We start from the raw sequence: 16,382 nt of genomic DNA, 5'->3' as shown, positions 1-16,382 counted from the left end.
AGAGGCACGGGACATGTGTGTGGAGGGTCCCTCATCAGCCCACAGTGGGTCCTCACAGCAGCCCACTGCTTCACCAAGGCCAGGTAAGGAGGGCCAGGAACAGGGATATCCCCTGGCACTCGCGGATGCCCCACCCGCAGCACCACGTGCTACTCCCGTCCCCTTTCCTTGCGGTATGCCCAGTGCCTGGGCACTGCAGAGCCCGGCTGAGACGCTGCTCAGGAGAGAGTTGGGCTCCTGCCACGGCTTTCTAGCAGCCTCCAGCTTGACACGCCTTGAGCCCAAGGCATGCAGGGGCAGTCGCGCCCTCCGTAGCACTGCTTTCCTCTCCCCTGTGTGAAGCAAAGGGCAGGGAACTGCTGGGCTGCTGCAGCACGTGGTTCCTCTCCCTCTGAGCCCTCTCCCCATCTGCCTTCCAGGCACATCACCACGTGGCGCGTGGTGGTTGGGGCCACCCGCTTGACTCAGCTGGGCCCGGAGGCCCAAGTGCGCAATATTAAACGGCTGCTGGTTCATGAGGATTACAGCAGCATCTCGCAGAGGAACGACATTGCGCTGCTGGAGTTGGACCAGCCTGTCCAGTGCAGCAACTCCATACAACTCGCCTGCGTGCCCGACGCCTCGCTGAAAGTGTCAGAACTGACAACCTGCTACATCAGTGGCTGGGGGTCCACGACAGCGAGAGGTGAGTTCCCAAAGAGCGCTCGCGTCCCAAGTGCGAGCTCGGCACACGGGGGAGGCGGGCTGGGCTTCCTGACAGCAGAGGCAAGAGCCAGAGCGCGGCTGCGGGGACGTGTGCCCATGGAGAGATGGGCCTGGCCCAGGGCCCACGGCGAGACAGAAGGGCAACGCCGGTGCAAAGCCAAGCCCCAGGGAAGGGTTCACCCAGACAGGGCAGGAGACCTGGCAACGAGCTGCCGGGCGTTAATTCCTTTCTCTGCTCACAGCTGAAGGACCAACGGATGTTCTGCAGGAGGCCAAGGTCCACCTCATCGACCTCAACCTCTGCAACAGCAGCCGGTCGTACCAAGGGGCCGTCCACCCCCACAACCTGTGCGCTGGCTACCCGCAGGGCGGCATCGACACCTGCCAGGTAGGAGCCTGCGACAAGGCAGCACCCAGCGGCACAGGCAGCCCCGGCACAGCCGCCCAAACACCCTGGCGCGGGCTTTGCCTGGCCAGTCGCCCTCCCACCGCTGGGTCCCCGCCGCTGGCGGGGCTCACCTCCCCTTCCCCAGCTGCAGGCCCTTGCCCAGGGCCCCACTGTCCCAGAGGCCTGGGACTCTGCCCAGAAAGCCCATCCAGCACTCCTGGCAGCACCGAGGTCCAGGTCCCAGCCCTGGAACATCCCTCTTGCACCCAGCCAGCATTGCTGGGTGGAGCACGAGAGAAGCACGAGTCCTACCCCACGGGCCCATGACCCCCTCTCAGACAAGGTCCTGTCGCCCCCAGCACCTGAGCAGAGCCTCTCTGTGCAGCGCATACAGCTCTGGGGGGTGCTGACAGAGAGAAGGAGCCGGCCCTAGTGCTGCCAGCGGCCACCCGACACCACCTTGACCCTCTCTCCTCCACTGCAGGGTGACAGCGGTGCTCCTCTCGTCTGCAAAGACAACAGTGCTGACCACTTCTGGCTGGTTGGGGTGACCAGCTGGGGGAGAGGCTGTACGAGAGCAAAACGGCTGGGAATCTACACCTCCACTCAGCACTTTTACGACTGGATCCTAGAACAGATGGGGCTGAGCCCAGCAGTAACGGCTGCTCCAACGCCACGGCCAGCCTTCCCCTCAACCCCCCTTCAGACGCCAAGGCCAACACCAACACAATCAGGCGGGTTCAGCTCCTTCCCCCTTCTAGTGCAGAAGTTGGTGGAACTCTCTACTTGGTTGCAGGAGCTCATGCAGAACCTGAGGGAAGGCCTGAGCACCAGGATGGACAGGATCCAGTGCAGGCTGCAGTGCACCATGACCGCCTCCTGCAAGGGCTCTGACTGCTGAGCCAACGGCAGCCTCAGCGTCAACAGCCTTCTCGGTCCTGCCCATGCTCCTCCGACTGCACAAAAAAATGTTGTCTTAGTTGTTGAATAAAATTCCCAAGTTTCACAGCTCACGATGCTTCAGTTCCATTCTGTCTCCTGTCCAAGACAAGGATTCCATGCCCAGCACCTGAAAATGAGGCTGCAGGCGGCCAAGTCGGGCACAAGGGGAAAGAGTCACTCTGAGGGGTGACCCCGAGCCTGGTCGGAGAGGAGGGGGAGGGTGCGGTGGGAGAAGGGGCCACTGGTCACAGGGGGCCAGAGGTCTTGGGGACAGTGATTCGCGGAAACAGACTCTATTCAACTCAGAGACTTATACAGCAGGTATGTTTACTCCAGCGCTGGGGTGCGAGGGGATTTCCCCACAAAGCTTGCACCCCAACAGCACATTTTACTAGAAACTTATCGACTCTGGATATACATATTCATTGATTACATAACACAAACATACATATGCATGAGTGAGGCTGGGTTAGCTCTAGAGGCTGGTGTCAGCAGTTTATGTTCTCTTTGCACCTGCGCATTGCCTCCTGGGGGGCGTCTCTGGGGTCTGTTGGAGGAAGGCTCACAGTCCTCCTCACCTTGTACTTTTCCTCGGAGCATGCGCAGATTCTCTTAGCCACTTTCTTGAACAACAAGAGCTGTTATCTTCTCTATCTTATCTAAAAGCCCCAGTATATCAGTTTCTACCGTCCATATATGGTTATCTATTCACTATAAAGACTGAACTAGTTAGAACCCATCTGCTTTCCAAGGACATGTCTCTTATTTTTGCTGAACATACTAATTCTTGATAAGTTTCCACAGAAAACGGCTTTGCTTTGATGGACACAGTAGTCCTTGGTAAACTTCCACAGAACAGTCAGGGCAAGCAGGATTATTAAACAATATTCAGAAATCATTATAAGTTGCTATAAGTAAATAAGTTGCAAAGCAGGTGATCATTTCCTTGTATCAAACCAGCGGTCCAGGCAGGCTCAACATTGTCTCTGTCTGGCCAGCTAGTACCCAACTGGCTCTCTCAGGGTGGCAGGCCGGGCTCAAAGACAACTCCAATTTTGATCTGGCTGGCCAACTTTTGTGTCCACATCTGTCACGGTCCACTCGGTGGACTTGTGATGGTTCGTTTGCTACGATCTCGAAAGTGCAAAATTAAGGTGACCAACACCAAAGGGGATAGCACCAATCAAACAGTGAAACTGTGTTGTGTTGCCTGTGAAGCTAGAGATGGGTGAAAGAAAGGGGAAAAGTAAAGTTTAAAAAGAAGAGAAGGGGAGGTTATAGCTACCACCGCTGATCTCAAGATGTCCTAATGGTCCTGGGTCAGGTAGTGCTCCGTCGTCGGTCGCCATGATCCTCGGTGGGGAAGCTTTGAATTTTCGTTGTCCAGGAGTCATCTTTTATGCTTAGTGACACACCTTGCTCCACCTCTGCATCAGGGATCTCCGCCCTTCTCGAATGAGGCTACTGCGCATGCACGAGGGGGAGTGTCCAAGGCGTGGTCAGTCTTAGAGGCGGGCAGCCTTCAACCAGGAGGTGTGTTTTGGTATTATAATAAAGCAAAGTTCGCCTAAAGTTCATGATTTCTTCATTGATGTTATGGCAACAGTTGCAACCCATCTTTTTTGACAGCGGCTATGCGGTCAGCTCTGGTTAGGCTCAGGTACCGAACAATAGCACAGCACTCTGTACCACACGCCTCAGTGCTCAGGAGAACAGCACAGCGCTCACTGTGCCGCACAGTTCTGTATTCAGGAGCCTTTGTACCTCATTCCACTCTTGGGATTGGCAACTGTGTTCCAAACAGGCCATTGTCGGGTACCTTCCTGTCCATGTCCCTGATGACAATGTTGAGACAATGCTGATCTTCTGACCGACTCTTACAACATCGGCTCCAAGTAGGCTCTGGCAGTTGGGCTGCAGGCCACAAGGGCTCTGAGTAGGCTCTGGCTGGCCAGCTGAGGTCCAAGAGGGCTGTGAGTAGGCTCTGGCTGGCTGACGTGTGGTCTAGGCGGGCTCTACGTTGCCTCTGGCTGGCAATCTGGTATCCAGCTGGGCTCCAAATAGGCTTTGAGTGGCAGGCCGGGCTTAAAGACAACTGTGATTAGGGTCTGGCTGACCAGAAGAGCCACAGAGGACGAGTCGTCTTCTCTCAGGCCGCCTTCTGCCTGCTCTCTCGAAGCAGATCTGGGGCCTCACCTTCAGGTCAACTTCCCCAAAACAAAGCAGCCTCGAGTCCTGTTTCTCTGGGGCCCAGCCCTGGTGCCTCAAGGGCTTTGACAGCAGCTATTCCGCTTTCAGTGGGAGCCTGCCCTGGCACCCTCGGGACCAGGCTGGGCGGGCGCTCAGCTGTGTGCCTGACGTCTGTCCACACAAGCCAGGATGGCAGCAGGGAGCTCCCGCACCCTTCACCAGCTTTGAGGCTGCCACGCTTCAAGCCACTGCTCTCGCCCCTCCAGGGAGCGGCCCTGATCAGCAAGCGCAACGCAGGCGGCTGCCTCCTGCTTCTCTGCCATGACTGCCCTGCATCCCGCACGTGAGCACGGCTCTGCCGCCGGCCGTAGGAGGCAGACTGAGGAGCTGAGGCTGCTGCAGCATTTCCCAAGGCCATGGAGAATGGCACGTGGGGCTGAGAGCAGGAGCAGCCTCCTCTGCCTGGAGCTTGCAGCTGCCTGTCCTTGGCCACGCACACCAGGGGCCACAACCGCCCTTGTCCGTGTTGGCCCAGAACAGCGAGACAACTGCTGGAGAGTGAGGACACGGCGCCTGCCAGAGGGTGTTGCTGGGGCTGACGTGGCCGGTGCTGCCTCTGTGCTGCCCTGTGCTGTGTGCGGGAAGGGTGACACTGCTCGGCTCTGGTGGGCTGAGGTGGCTGCACATCCCTGCGTGCTTGCGCGGCTGGAACCAGATGGGCTTTGCCACACACACGCGTGTGCTGCTGTCTGTAGCAGTTCTGTTCTCCGGTGTACGAGTTTTGAGAAGGACCTGGTGGCAGAGGGCTGCGGAGAGCAGGGGGGCGGTGAACTCCCCCAAGAGGCTGTGGTGCCACACTGGGTTTTTTCCTGCTCGCCGCTGGCAGGCAGTGCTGGGGCCGGGCGCTGCTGCCTGCCACGGGGCCTGCACACCCCGTCCCGCAAGCAGAGCATTCAGCTGGGTCTGTCGGGGGTGTCCGATCCCAGCTTCTGCTTCCCCTGCTGCTTGGAAACCCCCATGTTTTCCCCCCCCGCCCCTAGAGACCACCGTGCCCAGCCCCTGGAACCAGCGACTCTGTGACATCAGCCCCGTTGCCGTGGGCACCGTGGGCACCGCGAGCCCTGCGGGCACTCTGTTGGCTGCTGCACTGGTGGCAACAAGCCCTCGGTTCTGGCAGCTGGCACATGCCGCTGGCAGCGATGCATCTGCTCCGTCTCCTCATCCTGCTGGCCCTGTGCTGGCCTGCGCACGGCGCCTGGGACAGTTGTAGGTAAGTGGCCGAGGCTCTGGGAGGGAGCTTGGGCAACCTGATGGGGTTCCCTGGAGGGTGCCCGCTTGTCCCCCGTGGCCACACCACGGCTTCCCCAGCCCCACGCGGGAGCCTCGGCTCCTTGCAGCGCCCGGGCTGCTGGCACAACTCGCCTGCGGGGCTCCAGCAGAAATGGGGGCGGCCGCCCGCCTGCCCCACGGGGCTCTCTGGCCTCGCTGTCCATGCAGTGCCTCGTGGGGAGGGCAGACGGCTGACCCCTTCAGCCGGGACAGCAGCGAGCCGTCGAGCAGGATGGTGATGAGTTTCTGGTTACAGGACCTGCGGGCTCCGGCCCATGGCTGCTGACGATGGCACCTCGCACGTGGTGGGGGGTACAGACGCCCAGCCAGGGGCCTGGCCCTGGATCGTGAGCATCCAGGGTCCCTGGAGAAGAGGCACGGGACATGTGTGTGGAGGGTCCCTCATCAGCCCACAGTGGGTCCTCACAGCAGCCCACTGCTTCACCAAGGCCAGGTAAGGAGGGCCAGGAACAGGGATATCCCCTGGCACTCGCGGATGCCCCACCCGCAGCACCACGTGCTACTCCCGTCCCCTTTCCTTGCGGTATGCCCAGTGCCTGGGCACTGCAGAGCCCGGCTGAGACGCTGCTCAGGAGAGAGTTGGGCTCCTGCCACGGCTTTCTAGCAGCCTCCAGCTTGACACGCCTTGAGCCCAAGGCATGCAGGGGCAGTCGCGCCCTCCGTAGCACTGCTTTCCTCTCCCCTGTGTGAAGCAAAGGGCAGGGAACTGCTGGGCTGCTGCAGCACGTGGTTCCTCTCCCTCTGAGCCCTCTCCCCATCTGCCTTCCAGGCACATCACCACGTGGCGCGTGGTGGTTGGGGCCACCCGCTTGACTCAGCTGGGCCCGGAGGCCCAAGTGCGCAATATTAAACGGCTGCTGGTTCACGAGGATTACAGCAGCATCTCGCAGAGGAACGACATTGCGCTGCTGGAGTTGGACCAGCCTGTCCAGTGCAGCAACTCCATACAACTCGCCTGCGTGCCCGACGCCTCGCTGAAAGTGTCAGAACTGACAACCTGCTACATCAGTGGCTGGGGGTCCACGACAGCGAGAGGTGAGTTCCCAAAGAGCGCTCGCGTCCCAAGTGCGAGCTCGGCACACGGGGGAGGCGGGCTGGGCTTCCTGACAGCAGAGGCAAGAGCCAGAGCGCGGCTGCGGGGACGTGTGCCCATGGAGAGATGGGCCTGGCCCAGGGCCCACGGCGAGACAGAAGGGCAACGCCGGTGCAAAGCCAAGCCCCAGGGAAGGGTTCACCCAGACAGGGCAGGAGACCTGGCAACGAGCTGCCGGGCGTTAATTCCTTTCTCTGCTCACAGCTGAAGGACCAACGGATGTTCTGCAGGAGGCCAAGGTCCACCTCATCGACCTCAACCTCTGCAACAGCAGCCGGTCGTACCAAGGGGCCGTCCACCCCCACAACCTGTGCGCTGGCTACCCGCAGGGCGGCATCGACACCTGCCAGGTAGGAGCCTGCGACAAGGCAGCACCCAGCGGCACAGGCAGCCCCGGCACAGCCGCCCAAACACCCTGGCGCGGGCTTTGCCTGGCCAGTCGCCCTCCCACCGCTGGGTCCCCGCCGCTGGCGGGGCTCACCTCCCCTTCCCCAGCTGCAGGCCCTTGCCCAGGGCCCCACTGTCCCAGAGGCCTGGGACTCTGCCCAGAAAGCCCATCCAGCACTCCTGGCAGCACCGAGGTCCAGGTCCCAGCCCTGGAACATCCCTCTTGCACCCAGCCAGCATTGCTGGGTGGAGCACGAGAGGAGCACGAGTCCTACCCCACGGGCCCATGACCCCCTCTCAGACAAGGTCCTGTCGCCCCCAGCACCTGAGCAGAGCCTCTCTGTGCAGCGCATACAGCTCTGGGGGGTGCTGACAGAGAGAAGGAGCCGGCCCTAGTGCTGCCAGCGGCCACCCGACACCACCTTGACCCTCTCTCCTCCACTGCAGGGTGACAGCGGTGCTCCTCTCGTCTGCAAAGACAACAGTGCTGACCACTTCTGGCTGGTTGGGGTGACCAGCTGGGGGAGAGGCTGTACGAGAGCAAAACGGCTGGGAATCTACACCTCCACTCAGCACTTTTACGACTGGATCCTAGAACAGATGGGGCTGAGCCCAGCAGTAACGGCTGCTCCAACGCCACGGCCAGCCTTCCCCTCAACCCCCCTTCAGACGCCAAGGCCAACACCAACACAATCAGGCGGGTTCAGCTCCTTCCCCCTTCTAGTGCAGAAGTTGGTGGAACTCTCTACTTGGTTGCAGGAGCTCATGCAGAACCTGAGGGAAGGCCTGAGCACCAGGATGGACAGGATCCAGTGCAGGCTGCAGTGCACCATGACCGCCTCCTGCAAGGGCTCTGACTGCTGAGCCAACGGCAGCCTCAGCGTCAACAGCCTTCTCGGTCCTGCCCATGCTCCTCCGACTGCACAAAAAAATGTTGTCTTAGTTGTTGAATAAAATTCCCAAGTTTCACAGCTCACGATGCTTCAGTTCCATTCTGTCTCCTGTCCAAGACAAGGATTCCATGCCCAGCACCTGAAAATGAGGCTGCAGGCGGCCAAGTCGGGCACAAGGGGAAAGAGTCACTCTGAGGGGTGACCCCGAGCCTGGTCGGAGAGGAGGGGGAGGGTGCGGTGGGAGAAGGGGCCACTGGTCACAGGGGGCCAGAGGTCTTGGGGACAGTGATTCGCGGAAACAGACTCTATTCAACTCAGAGACTTATACAGCAGGTATGTTTACTCCAGCGCTGGGGTGCGAGGGGATTTCCCCACAAAGCTTGCACCCCAACAGCACATTTTACTAGAAACTTATCGACTCTGGATATACATATTCATTGATTACATAACACAAACATACATATGCATGAGTGAGGCTGGGTTAGCTCTAGAGGCTGGTGTCAGCAGTTTATGTTCTCTTTGCACCTGCGCATTGCCTCCTGGGGGGCGTCTCTGGGGTCTGTTGGAGGAAGGCTCACAGTCCTCCTCACCTTGTACTTTTCCTCGGAGCATGCGCAGATTCTCTTAGCCACTTTCTTGAACAACAAGAGCTGTTATCTTCTCTATCTTATCTAAAAGCCCCAGTATATCAGTTTCTACCGTCCATATATGGTTATCTATTCACTATAAAGACTGAACTAGTTAGAACCCATCTGCTTTCCAAGGACATGTCTCTTATTTTTGCTGAACATACTAATTCTTGATAAGTTTCCACAGAAAACGGCTTTGCTTTGATGGACACAGTAGTCCTTGGTAAACTTCCACAGAACAGTCAGGGCAAGCAGGATTATTAAACAATATTCAGAAATCATTATAAGTTGCTATAAGTAAATAAGTTGCAAAGCAGGTGATCATTTCCTTGTATCAAACCAGCGGTCTAGGCAGGCTCAACATTGTCTCTGTCTGGCCAGCTAGTACCCAACTGGCTCTCTCAGGGTGGCAGGCCGGGCTCAAAGACAACTCCAATTTTGATCTGGCTGGCCAACTTTTGTGTCCACATCTGTCACGGTCCACTCGGTGGACTTGTGATGGTTCGTTTGCTACGATCTCGAAAGTGCAAAATTAAGGTGACCAACACCAAAGGGGATAGCACCAATCAAACAGTGAAACTGTGTTGTGTTGCCTGTGAAGCTAGAGATGGGTGAAAGAAAGGGGAAAAGTAAAGTTTAAAAAGAAGAGAAGGGGAGGTTATAGCTACCACCGCTGATCTCAAGATGTCCTAATGGTCCTGGGTCAGGTAGTGCTCCGTCGTCGGTCGCCATGATCCTCGGTGGGGAAGCTTTGAATTTTCGTTGTCCAGGAGTCATCTTTTATGCTTAGTGACACACCTTGCTCCACCTCTGCATCAGGGATCTCCGCCCTTCTCGAATGAGGCTACTGCGCATGCACGAGGGGGAGTGTCCAAGGCGTGGTCAGTCTTAGAGGCGGGCAGCCTTCAACCAGGAGGTGTGTTTTGGTATTATAATAAAGCAAAGTTCGCCTAAAGTTCATGATTTCTTCATTGATGTTATGGCAACAGTTGCAACCCATCTTTTTTGACAGTGGCTATGCGGTCAGCTCTGGTTAGGCTCAGGTACCGAACAATAGCACAGCACTCTGTACCACACGCCTCAGTGCTCAGGAGAACAGCACAGCGCTCACTGTGCCGCACAGTTCTGTATTCAGGAGCCTTTGCACCTCATTCCACTCTTGGGATTGGCAACTGTGTTCCAAACAGGCCATTGTCGGGTACCTTCCTGTCCATGTCCCTGATGACAATGTTGAGACAATGCTGATCTTCTGACCGACTCTTACAACATCGGCTCCAAGTAGGCTCTGGCAGTTGGGCTGCAGGCCACAAGGGCTCTGAGTAGGCTCTGGCTGGCCAGCTGAGGTCCAAGAGGGCTGTGAGTAGGCTCTGGCTGGCTGACGTGTGGTCTAGGCGGGCTCTACGTTGCCTCTGGCTGGCAATCTGGTATCCAGCTGGGCTCCAAATAGGCTTTGAGTGGCAGGCCGGGCTTAAAGACAACTGTGATTAGGGTCTGGCTGACCAGAAGAGCCACAGAGGACGAGTCGTCTTCTCTCAGGCCGCCTTCTGCCTGCTCTCTCGAAGCAGATCTGGGGCCTCACCTTCAGGTCAACTTCCCCAAAACAAAGCAGCCTCGAGTCCTGTTTCTCTGGGGCCCAGCCCTGGTGCCTCAAGGGCTTTGACAGCAGCTATTCCGCTTTCAGTGGGAGCCTGCCCTGGCACCCTCGGGACCAGGCTGGGCGGGCGCTCAGCTGTGTGCCTGACGTCTGTCCACACAAGCCAGGATGGCAGCAGGGAGCTCCCGCACCCTTCACCAGCTTTGAGGCTGCCACGCTTCAAGCCACTGCTCTCGCCCCTCCAGGGAGCGGCCCTGATCAGCAAGCGCAACGCAGGCGGCTGCCTCCTGCTTCTCTGCCATGACTGCCCTGCATCCCGCACGTGAGCACGGCTCTGCCGCCGGCCGTAGGAGGCAGACTGAGGAGCTGAAGCTGCTGCAGCATTTCCCAAGGCCATGGAGAATGGCACGTGGGGCTGAGAGCAGGAGCAGCCTCCTCTGCCTGGAGCTTGCAGCTGCCTGTCCTTGGCCACGCACACCAGGGGCCACAACCGCCCTTGTCCGTGTTGGCCCAGAACAGCGAGACAACTGCTGGAGAGTGAGGACACGGCGCCTGCCAGAGGGTGTTGCTGGGGCTGACGTGGCCGGTGCTGCCTCTGTGCTGCCCTGTGCTGTGTGCGGGAAGGGTGACACTGCTCGGCTCTGGTGGGCTGAGGTGGCTGCACATCCCTGCGTGCTTGCGCGGCTGGAACCAGATGGGCTTTGCCACACACACGCGTGTGCTGCTGTCTGTAGCAGTTCTGTTCTCCGGTGTACGAGTTTTGAGAAGGACCTGGTGGCAGAGGGCTGCGGAGAGCAGGGGGGCGGTGAACTCCCCCAAGAGGCTGTGGTGCCACACTGGGTTTTTTCCTGCTCGCCGCTGGCAGGCAGTGCTGGGGCCGGGCGCTGCTGCCTGCCACGGGGCCTGCACACCCCGTCCCGCAAGCAGAGCATTCAGCTGGGTCTGTCGGGGGTGTCCGATCCCAGCTTCTGCTTCCCCTGCTGCTTGGAAACCCCCATGTTTTCCCCCCCCGCCCCTAGAGACCACCGTGCCCAGCCCCTGGAACCAGCGACTCTGTGACATCAGCCCCGTTGCCGTGGGCACCGTGGGCACCGCGAGCCCTGCGGGCACTCTGTTGGCTGCTGCACTGGTGGCAACAAGCCCTCGGTTCTGGCAGCTGGCACATGCCGCTGGCAGCGATGCATCTGCTCCGTCTCCTCATCCTGCTGGCCCTGTGCTGGCCTGCGCACGGCGCCTGGGACAGTTGTAGGTAAGTGGCCGAGGCTCTGGGAGGGAGCTTGGGCAACCTGATGGGGTTCCCTGGAGGGTGCCCGCTTGTCCCCCGTGGCCACACCACGGCTTCCCCAGCCCCACGCGGGAGCCTCGGCTCCTTGCAGCGCCCGGGCTGCTGGCACAACTCGCCTGCGGGGCTCCAGCAGAAATGGGGGCGGCCGCCCGCCTGCCCCACGGGGCTCTCTGGCCTCGCTGTCCATGCAGTGCCTCGTGGGGAGGGCAGACGGCTGACCCCTTCAGCCGGGACAGCAGCGAGCCGTCGAGCAGGATGGTGATGAGTTTCTGGTTACAGGACCTGCGGGCTCCGGCCCATGGCTGCTGACGATGGCACCTCGCACGTGGTGGGGGGTACAGACGCCCAGCCAGGGGCCTGGCCCTGGATCGTGAGCATCCAGGGTCCCTGGAGAAGAGGCACGGGACATGTGTGTGGAGGGTCCCTCATCAGCCCACAGTGGGTCCTCACAGCAGCCCACTGCTTCACCAAGGCCAGGTAAGGAGGGCCAGGAACAGGGATATCCCCTGGCACTCGCGGATGCCCCACCCGCAGCACCACGTGCTACTCCCGTCCCCTTTCCTTGCGGTATGCCCAGTGCCTGGGCACTGCAGAGCCCGGCTGAGACGCTGCTCAGGAGAGAGTTGGGCTCCTGCCACGGCTTTCTAGCAGCCTCCAGCTTGACACGCCTTGAGCCCAAGGCATGCAGGGGCAGTCGCGCCCTCCGTAGCACTGCTTTCCTCTCCCCTGTGTGAAGCAAAGGGCAGGGAACTGCTGGGCTGCTGCAGCACGTGGTTCCTCTCCCTCTGAGCCCTCTCCCCATCTGCCTTCCAGGCACATCACCACGTGGCGCGTGGTGGTTGGGGCCACCCGCTTGACTCAGCTGGGCCCGGAGGCCCAAGTGCGCAATATTAAACGGCTGCTGGTTCACGAGGATTACAGCAGCATCTCGCAGAGGAACGACATTGCGCTGCTGGAGTTGGACCAGCCTGTCCAGTGCAGCAACTCCATACAACTCGCCTGCGTGCCCGACGCCTCGCTGAAAGTGTCAGAACTGACAACCTGCTACATCAGTGGCTGGGGGTCCACGACAGCGAGAGGTGAGTTCCCAAAGAGCGCTCGCGTCCCAAGTGCGAGCTCGGCACACGGGGGAGGCGGGCTGGGCTTCCTGACAGCAGAGGCAAGAGCCAGAGCGCGGCTGCGGGGACGTGTGCCCATGGAGAGATGGGCCTGGCCCAGGGCCCACGGCGAGACAGAAGGGCAACGCCGGTGCAAAGCCAAGCCCCAGGGAAGGGTTCACCCAGACAGGGCAGGAGACCTGGCAACGAGCTGCCGGGCGTTAATTCCTTTCTCTGCTCACAGCTGAAGGACCAACGGATGTTCTGCAGGAGGCCAAGGTCCACCTCATCGACCTCAACCTCTGCAACAGCAGCCGGTCGTACCAAGGGGCCGTCCACCCCCACAACCTGTGCGCTGGCTACCCGCAGGGCGGCATCGACACCTGCCAGGTAGGAGCCTGCGACAAGGCAGCACCCAGCGGCACAGGCAGCCCCGGCACAGCCGCCCAAACACCCTGGCGCGGGCTTTGCCTGGCCAGTCGCCCTCCCACCGCTGGGTCCCCGCCGCTGGCGGGGCTCACCTCCCCTTCCCCAGCTGCAGGCCCTTGCCCAGGGCCCCACTGTCCCAGAGGCCTGGGACTCTGCCCAGAAAGCCCATCCAGCACTCCTGGCAGCACCGAGGTCCAGGTCCCAGCCCTGGAACATCCCTCTTGCACCCAGCCAGCATTGCTGGGTGGAGCACGAGAGGAGCACGAGTCCTACCCCACGGGCCCATGACCCCCTCTCAGACAAGGTCCTGTCGCCCCCAGCACCTGAGCAGAGCCTCTCTGTGCAGCGCATACAGCTCTGGGGGGTGCTGACAGAGAGAAAGAGCCGGCCCTAGTGCTGCCAGCGGCCACCCGACACCACCTTGACCCTCTCTCCTCCACTGCAGGGTGACAGCGGTGCTCCTCTCGTCTGCAAAGACAACAGTGCTGACCACTTCTGGCTGGTTGGGGTGACCAGCTGGGGGAGAGGCTGTACGAGAGCAAAACGGCTGGGAATCTACACCTCCACTCAGCACTTTTACAACTGGATCCTAGAACAGATGGGGCTGAGCCCAGCAGTAACGGCTGCTCCAACGCCACGGCCAGCCTTCCCCTCAACCCCCCTTCAGACGCCAAGGCCAACACCAACACAATCAGGCGGGTTCAGCTCCTTCCCCCTTCTAGTGCAGAAGTTGGTGGAACTCTTTACTTGGTTGCAGGAGCTCATGCAGAACCTGAGGGAAGGCCTGAGCACCAGGATGGACAGGATCCAGTGCAGGCTGCAGTGCACCATGACCGCCTCCTGCAAGGGCTCTGACTGCTGAGCCAACGGCAGCCTCAGCGTCAACAGCCTTCTCGGTCCTGCCCATGCTCCTCCGACTGCACAAAAAAATGTTGTCTTAGTTGTTGAATAAAATTCCCAAGTTTCACAGCTCACGATGCTTCAGTTCCATTCTGTCTCCTGTCCAAGACAAGGATTCCATGCCCAGCACCTGAAAATGAGGCTGCAGGCAGCCAAGTTGGGCACAAAGGGAAAGAGTCACTCTGAGGCGTGACCCCGAGCCTGGTCGGAGAGGAGGGGGAGGGTGCGGTGGGAGAAGGGGCCACTGGTCACAGGGGGCCAGAGGTCTTGGGGACAGTGATTCGCGGAAACAGACTCTATTCAACTCAGAGACTTATACAGCAGGTATGTTTACTCCAGCGCTGGGGTGCGAGGGGATTTCCCCACAAAGCTTGCACCCCAACAGCACATTTTACTAGAAACTTATCGACTCTGGATATACATATTCATTGATTACATAACACAAACATACATATGCATGAGTAAGGCTGGGTTAGCTCTAGAGGCTGGTGTCAGCAGTTTATGTTCTCTTTGCACCTGCGCATTGCCTCCTGGGGGGCGTCTCTGGGGTCTGTTGGAGGAAGGCTCACAGTCCTCCTCACCTTGTACTTTTCCTCGGAGCATGCGCAGATTCTCTTAGCCACTTTCTTGAACAACAAGAGCTGTTATCTTCTCTATCTTATCTAAAAGCCCCAGTATATCAGTTTCTACCGTCCATATATGGTTATCTATTCACTATAAAGACTGAACTAGTTAGAACCCATCTGCTTTCCAAGGACATGTCTCTTATTTTTGCTGAACATACTAATTCTTGATAAGTTTCCACAGAAAACGGCTTTGCTTTGATGGACACAGTAGTCCTTGGTAAACTTCCACAGAACAGTCAGGGCAAGCAGGATTATTAAACAATATTCAGAAATCATTATAAGTTGCTATAAGTAAATAAGTTGCAAAGCAGGTGATCATTTCCTTGTATCAAACCAGCGGTCTAGGCAGGCTCAACATTGTCTCTGTCTGGCCAGCTAGTACCCAACTGGCTCTCTCAGGGTGGCAGGCCGGGCTCAAAGACAACTCCAATTTTGATCTGGCTGGCCAACTTTTGTGTCCACATCTGTCACGGTCCACTCGGTGGACTTGTGATGGTTCGTTTGCTACGATCTCGAAAGTGCAAAATTAAGGTGACCAACACCAAAGGGGATAGCACCAATCAAACAGTGAAACTGTGTTGTGTTGCCTGTGAAGCTAGAGATGGGTGAAAGAAAGGGGAAAAGTAAAGTTTAAAAAGAAGAGAAGGGGAGGTTATAGCTACCACCGCTGATCTCAAGATGTCCTAATGGTCCTGGGTCAGGTAGTGCTCCGTCGTCGGTCGCCATGATCCTCGGTGGGGAAGCTTTGAATTTTCGTTGTCCAGGAGTCATCTTTTATGCTTAGTGACACACCTTGCTCCACCTCTGCATCAGGGATCTCCGCCCTTCTCGAATGAGGCTACTGCGCATGCACGAGGGGGAGTGTCCAAGGCGTGGTCAGTCTTAGAGGCGGGCAGCCTTCAACCAGGAGGTGTGTTTTGGTATTATAATAAAGCAAAGTTCGCCTAAAGTTCATGATTTCTTCATTGATGTTATGGCAACAGTTGCAACCCATCTTTTTTGACAGTGGCTATGCGGTCAGCTCTGGTTAGGCTCAGGTACCGAACAATAGCACAGCACTCTGTACCACACGCCTCAGTGCTCAGGAGAACAGCACAGCGCTCACTGTGCCGCACAGTTCTGTATTCAGGAGCCTTTGCACCTCATTCCACTCTTGGGATTGGCAACTGTGTTCCAAACAGGCCATTGTCGGGTACCTTCCTGTCCATGTCCCTGATGACAATGTTGAGACAATGCTGATCTTCTGACCGACTCTTACAACATCGGCTCCAAGTAGGCTCTGGCAGTTGGGCTGCAGGCCACAAGGGCTCTGAGTAGGCTCTGGCTGGCCAGCTGAGGTCCAAGAGGGCTGTGAGTAGGCTCTGGCTGGCTGACGTGTGGTCTAGGCGGGCTCTACGTTGCCTCTGGCTGGCAATCTGGTATCCAGCTGGGCTCCAAATAGGCTTTGAGTGGCAGGCCGGGCTTAAAGACAACTGTGATTAGGGTCTGGCTGACCAGAAGAGCCACAGAGGACGAGTCGTCTTCTCTCAGGCCGCCTTCTGCCTGCTCTCTCGAAGCAGATCTGGGGCCTCACCTTCAGGTCAACTTCCCCAAAACAAAGCAGCCTCGAGTCCTGTTTCTCTGGGGCCCAGCCCTGGTGCCTCAAGGGCTTTGACAGCAGCTATTCCGCTTTCAGTGGGAGCCTGCCCTGGCACCCTCGGGACCAGGCTGGGCGGGCGCTCAGCTGTGTGCCTGACGTCTGTCCACACAAGCCAGGATGGCAGCAGGGAGCTCCCGCACCCTTCACCAGCTTTGAGGCTGCCACGCTTCAAGCCACTGCTCTCGCCCCTCCAGGGAGCGGCCCTGATCAGCAAGCGCAACGCAGGCGGCTGCCT

This window comes from Strix uralensis, chromosome 7 (genome assembly GCF_047716275.1).
Source record: "Strix uralensis isolate ZFMK-TIS-50842 chromosome 7, bStrUra1, whole genome shotgun sequence".
NCBI classification, from domain to species: Eukaryota; Metazoa; Chordata; class Aves; order Strigiformes; family Strigidae; genus Strix; species Strix uralensis.
This window is presented reverse-complemented; position numbering follows the sequence as displayed.